Source organism: Eublepharis macularius, chromosome 10 (assembly GCF_028583425.1).
Source record: "Eublepharis macularius isolate TG4126 chromosome 10, MPM_Emac_v1.0, whole genome shotgun sequence".
Taxonomy (NCBI): Eukaryota; Metazoa; Chordata; class Lepidosauria; order Squamata; family Eublepharidae; genus Eublepharis; species Eublepharis macularius.
In genome coordinates this window covers 60,186,992-60,193,348 of record NC_072799.1, presented here as the reverse complement: position 1 = coordinate 60,193,348, position 6,357 = coordinate 60,186,992, and the positions used below count along the sequence as shown (strand labels likewise).

Genomic DNA, 6,357 nt, shown 5'->3' with positions numbered 1-6,357 from the left:
CTTCTAAACTCTCTTTCCCTGGGCAATTCTGCACAGCCCAGCGGTGCCACAATGGTGGGCACACTTCTGAGTGCCAGCTGGTCCCTGTGAAAGAGCACCTGAACCACAGACACCCTCCCTCAAATTCCCCCACCACCTACAGAGATGGCTGGCCAGCCAGCCCCATTGTTCCCTATGATGGGAACCAACTGCACAACAAAGAATAAAACACGAACAACACAAAATAAAGTTTTTTAAAAATTATTTTCTCCCTTTCAAAGTACAAGTAGGCAAAGCATTATGACACATTACACCAGCAGTCCCCCACACAGAAAAAATAACACAACTCACTTAACATCAAAGAATCACAAAACACGATTCCTGTCAAACACACTTTATTTCTTGAACAGCTTTAGGTTACACAGCAGGGGGGCACACCAAAGGGCATGGCAGCAGTATCTTACACAAAAATAACACAACTCACTTAACATCAGAGAATCACAAAAGCACGATTCCTGTCAAAAACACTTTATTTCTAGAACAGCTTTAGGATACACAGCAGGGGGGCGCACCAAAGGGCATGGCAGCATTATCTTACACAAAAATAACACAACTCACTTGACATCAGAGAATCACCCCAAAATATTGCTGTCAAAAGCACTTTATTTCCTTAACTGCTTTAGGTTACACAGTAGGAAGGCACAACAGGGCATGAAAGCAGTGTACTACATAAAAATAACACAACTCACTTCACATCAGAGAATCACACAAACACAACTGCTGTCAAAAACGGTGAAGTGGGTTGTATTATTTTGTGTAGTACACTTCTATCATGCCCTTTGGTGCGCCCCCCTGCTGTGTACTTTGAAAGGGAGAAAATAATTTTTAAAAAACTTTATTTTGTGTTGTTCGTGTTTTATTCTTTGTTGTGCAGTTGGTTCCCATCATAGGGAACAATGGGGCTGGCTGGCCAGCCATCTCTGTAGGTGGTGGGGGAATTTGAGGGAGGGTGTCTGTGGTTCAGGTGCTCTTTCACAGGGACCAGCTGGCACTCAGAAGTGTGCCCACCATTGTGGCACCCCTGGGCTGTGCAGAATTGCCCAGGGAAAGAGAGTTTAGAAGTTCCCAGCATAGGGAACAAAGGGAGAGGGCTGGCCTTTGCCAGCCTGTTCCTGGGGTTATGGATGTGGGGCAGGTGGGGGTGGATTTGGGTCTGTGAGGGGCTAATGTGGGGATTTGGGTCTGTGTGTGGCAGCTGGGGGGGAATTGGGTTTGTGTGGGGCTGTAAGGGGTGGACTTTAGGGGCTGAGAGGACCTACTTGGGGAGGCCATGAAATGGCCCCCCCCAAGTGAGAGCAGGCTGAGCCTTGGTGGGGGGTGAAGGGAGCGGTGGGAGAAGGGCTCCTGAGGGCTGGGGGGCATTTTGCATGCAAAATGCCACCCCTGGCAAGACAAGCCTCCCCCAGCTGTCAGTGGTAGAGAAAAGAGCACCTACTTGGGGAGGCCATGAAATGCCCCCCCCCCAAGTGGGAGCAGTCTGAGCCTTGGTGGGGGGTGGGTGGAAGGGTGGGAGAAGGGCCCCAGAGGGTTGGGGGTTTTGCATGCAAAATGCCACCCCTGACAAGACAAGCCTCCCCCAGCTGTCAGTGGTAGAGAAAAGAGCACCTACTTGGGGAGGCCATGAAATGCCCCCCCCAAGTGGGAGCAGTCTGAGCCTTGGTGGGGGGTGGGAGGAAGGGTGGGAGAAGGGCCCCTGAGGGCTGGGGGGCATTTTGCATGCAAAATGCCACCCCTGGCAAGACAAGCCTCCCCCAGCTGTCAGTGGTAGAGATTAGAGCACCTACTTGGGGAGGCCATGAAATGGCCCCCCCAAGTGGGAGCAGGCTGAGCCTTGGTGGGGGGTGGGAGGAAGGGTGGGAGAAGGGCCCCTGAGGGTAAGGGGGCATTTTGCATGCAAAATGCCACCCCTGGCAAAGGAAGCCTGCTTCTTCATTTTTCCCCATAGGAAATAATGAAGATGAGCAGCAGCATGCTAACAATATGCTGCTCCTTCGCTTTCTTATGGGAGGATGGGGGACCTGCTTTGGGGGGCCATAACATGGCCCCCCAAAGTCCAATCGGTCTGAAAGTTGGGGGTTTTTTAGAGAGGGGTTAGAGGAAGGTCCCCACCAATTTTGGGCTGATTCGGTGGGAAAATGCCTCCCCCAGACGTCCGGGAAGACGGAGGCATTTTCCCATTGAAAAGCCGAAAGAAAGCCTAAAGAAGCCGAAACGTTTCGGCTTTTTTTCTTTCGGCTAGCCGAAACGTTTCGGCTTTCTCCGAAACGTTTCGGCTAACCCGAAAGAAGCCGAAACACTTTTGTTTCAGCTTTCTTTCGGCATTCAGAAAGCCGAAACGCACAAAAGCACAGAGCCCACAAGCTGGTGGCAGCCTGGTCCAAGGGTCAGTCCGAAAAGCAAAGTCAGGAGGTCCAAAGGTCAGTTACCAGCAAGTTACCAGCAAGGGCTAGACGAAAGCAGCGTCAGGCCATAGTCCAAAGGCCACAGAAACCAAGACAGGATCCAATGCAAGAGTTAGAGGGGTGGCAACTTGTTGCTTCCATGCCTCATGGTCTTGCTTCACTGGGTTTTAAAGCTTGGTACCAGAGGGCTGGGCTTGCAGCCAGCTACTTGGGAATGATCCTGGGGCTGCTCCTCATCACTATCAGCAAGCAGCTGGAGTTGGGCCAGGAGGCTTGCCCTTTGCCGTCTCTCCTGCAGGCTTCCTTCTTGCCTTCGTCTCCTGCATTTTAAGGGTGTGGGTGATGCTGGAGGGCTGGGGGTGGTGTGATCAACTGAGTTTCACCTGTTGTTGCTTCCTGGCTGGAGGGTGCAGGTGGCTCTGCCTCAGCTGCTGGCTGTTGGTCCCGATGAGCCTGCAGCTCCTCAGTCTGATTCCTGGTTCAGGGCTGGCTACCCAGGGCTCCTCAATGCTGCTGTGCCCTGACTGCCCCGTGGCAGTTACAGTGCCAAGCAGCCAAACACCTTCCTCTGTAAAAGAGTTTTGAATTTTGAGCGCCTGTGCAAATGGAACCCTTTCTTCCATCAGCCAGAGGGGCAGAGTGGGTGAAGGAGGCAGTTGCTGAACATTTCATCCAAATTAGATGGGAAACAAAAAAGTTGGAGCTGATATTGATTTCCTCATGAAACCAGTGGTAAATGGAACTGAATAGCATTAGCAAAGTGAAAATGAATAATTATTTTAAAATATAATATAAATCTGTGCTTTTGTTTGTTTGGATTGGATTTATTTGGGTTGATCATTTTTATCTCAGTAGAATATACCAATATGCTCTGGACCAGACCTGCCTATATCTGTATTTGTCAGAGTATGTTGGAATACGGTTAATCTTTGGTAATAAATTTCAAGTTCTGAGCTTCTTTTCCTTTGAGATTCACCCTGGCCATGCTTTCAAATTCAAGCTTATGGTTTATTTCTAATCAGTTTTTTTAAAAAATAAACTACGATGGTACATCATGTCTCTGCTCTTCTGGGCAAAGATTAGGTTTACTGGAACTATCACTTTATACAACCTTTGCTCCACACATAATTGTGGTTTGGGTGCTTTCTACTCACTGTTGTAATGGGCTTTTGTGAACTTGTAACTTGAAACATTTTCTCAATAAAAGCCAATCTGTTCTTATCAGTTTAATATCTGATATGCTCTTGTTTCAGAAGCTGCACATTAAATTGATTTTCTGGAACAGAAAGAAAGCCTAAGAGTTCACTTTGTCTATTTCACACTCATATTGTAATGTTCTAGAAGTGTTGTGCCTTTGCCCAATCATGTTCATTTTCAAAAGTCCATAAAACTGATATGGTATCATCAATTTCTCTTTCTCAATAGTAATAGCACTAATTGTATCAGCAAAATTGTAACACTCTATCTTACAAATGTGAGATTTATTTAAGTAACAGAACAGTGTACTAGATGTAGATTTGAGGGCAGACACTTCATTGTACCTTTGCAAATACTTCCATAGTTATTCTCACTAGACGTCCATTATACAACTGATTCTAAATTTGCTACTGCATAGATGCACCTTTATAGTTTCTCTAATCTCTACCAGTATATATTTTGCCCTGAGGTTGTTAGAGTAGGCATCAGCACCAGTGTAAAATCCAGAATACTTCACCTTGATCTTTTCCTCTGAAACAGAATAGATTGGCAAAGGATGTGCAATCTCAGTCCCAAATGGTCTCTTTCTAGTTTGTGATAAGACAGACTTGGTATATGTGGTGTTACTCTAAAGAACACTGAAGCCACTTGGGTTCAAATTCTTTTGGCTTATTTGTTTATTTGGAAATTTATGTGTCTCTCCAGAGACCTACTCAAGGCACCTTACAACTAAGGGTCTCTTGATACATGCAGATTCTTAAAGAATTGGGTCCAGGTTCCCCAAACCCCCTTGCAGCCACACAGCGGCTGTGCAGAATGGTTGTTAAAAAAAATAAAGGAGAGCTGAAACAGCCTCAGAATGCCACTGCAGGGAAAAGAAGAGCTCCCCCCACCCCCAGCCATTTCCCTGTGGCAAAATAGCACGGGGGCAGTATTTCCCTGTTTTTACTGATCCACATGCACAGAATACTCCATATGGAGCAGCAAAAATGGAGACAACTCCCTGCTTACTGTTTCGGAACTATGGCTGCTTCCACACACGTTGGATAATCCACTTTCAATACTCTTTAGTGAACATTTGGAACTGCTTTTCCATGTGTGGAACAAAAAATCCACTTCCAAAGGATTGCTAAAGTGCATTGAAAGTGCATTATTCAACGTGTGTGGAAATGGCCACTATGCTCTTTTAGCAAAACACCAAATCAAAACTATCCTGATAGAATTGTACATATAATCACATTAAAAAGACCAATCTTTAAGCTGATGTAACTGGTAACTAGCAATAGGTGGGGCTTTTTTAGTGGTGGCAGTTTGGCTGTAAAACACTCTCCCCATGGAGATTTGCCTGGTGCCTATGCTGCAGTCATGTAAGTGCCAGATGAAGATGCTTATTTTCCCAGGTTTTTTAATAATTTTATGTGTTGGATGACTGTGTTTGCCAACGGAAATATTTTATGGTTCTCTGACTGTGCCATAAAAACTTCTTTTGTTGCTTATTTATTTATTTATTTATTTATTTATTTATTTATTTATTTATTTATTTATTTATTTATTTATTTATTTATTTATGGCCTCCCTTTCTACCCTGATCAGGACCACCAAGGCAACTAACAGATAAAAACCATGCATAAAAAACTCACATCCAGTCAACATCTTGGATGCAGCATTCTGCACCAATTGAAGTTTCCAAACAAATTTCAAGGGCAGTCCCATGCAGCCCCAGTGCCGTAATCTAATCAAGATGTAACCAGGGCATGCATTACAGTGGCAAGATCTTTTCTGCCCATAAAAGGTGGCAGCTGGCTAACCCGTCGAAGCTGGTAAAAGGCAATATTGGTCACAGTTGCCACCTACTTATCCAGCAATGGGCCATGGTCAAGGAGCACCCCCCAAAGTACGGACCGTCAAGAGAAGTGCAGCCCCATTGAGAATGGGTCAGAACGTCTGCTCATCAGTAGCACTTTCATCTTGTCAGGATTAAGTTTTAAGTGTTGGACCTGTTTATTATGCTTTCTAATACATTTTGCGTTTTCACTTTATACCTCGGATGTTGTTTTACTGCTGCTGTAAACTTTGCATTTTGTATTTTTCTATTTTAATTATATATTTAATGGATTTCCCTGTTGATTGTTTTTTTTTGTGAACTGTCTCAGGTGTTTATATGGAAAAGAATCAAATATGTGAGTGAAATCTTTTAAAACTGCTTTTTATTAGGTTTTATCTTTGTTAGGTTTTACCTGTACTTCAATAATGCAGATCAGTGGGTCTTAACCTTTCATATCTTACATTCCACCAATCGCTCCATCAAAGAACCAGAAGGCAGTCAGCATATACTGGCCTTCAGGTTAAGTATCACACCGTTATATTTTTAGTTGATTGGTTTTGGGGGATTGTTTTTAATATACCAGATACAGTTGTTTTGATGTTATTATGTATTAGGGTCCAGATCCATTTTATTTCATATTGCATACTTCGCTTGTTTCTATCTTTTTTCTCTGGTCACAGACTGAAATAACTAATAACTAACTAACTATCAAAGAACTCAGGTCCCCCCATGATAGGGAAAAAAATACCACTTTTCTGAGGATATGTATATGTTTACAGGCATTCCATTATTACATTTATCATTAAAGGTAAGTGTTAAAGATGTAAACAAATTGCAGAAGCGCAATGGATAATCTTTATCAATTAGCATTGGAAGGAAGAGGCACATCAAAGA

General features: G+C 44.2%; 1 pseudogene; it reads left to right on the top strand.

Moving 5' to 3' along the window:
- Positions 1–3,628: 3,628 nt before the first annotated feature.
- On the top strand, positions 3,629–3,795 carry LOC129337185 (U2 spliceosomal RNA; annotated as a pseudogene).
- The last annotated feature ends 2,562 nt before the right edge of the window (positions 3,796–6,357 follow it).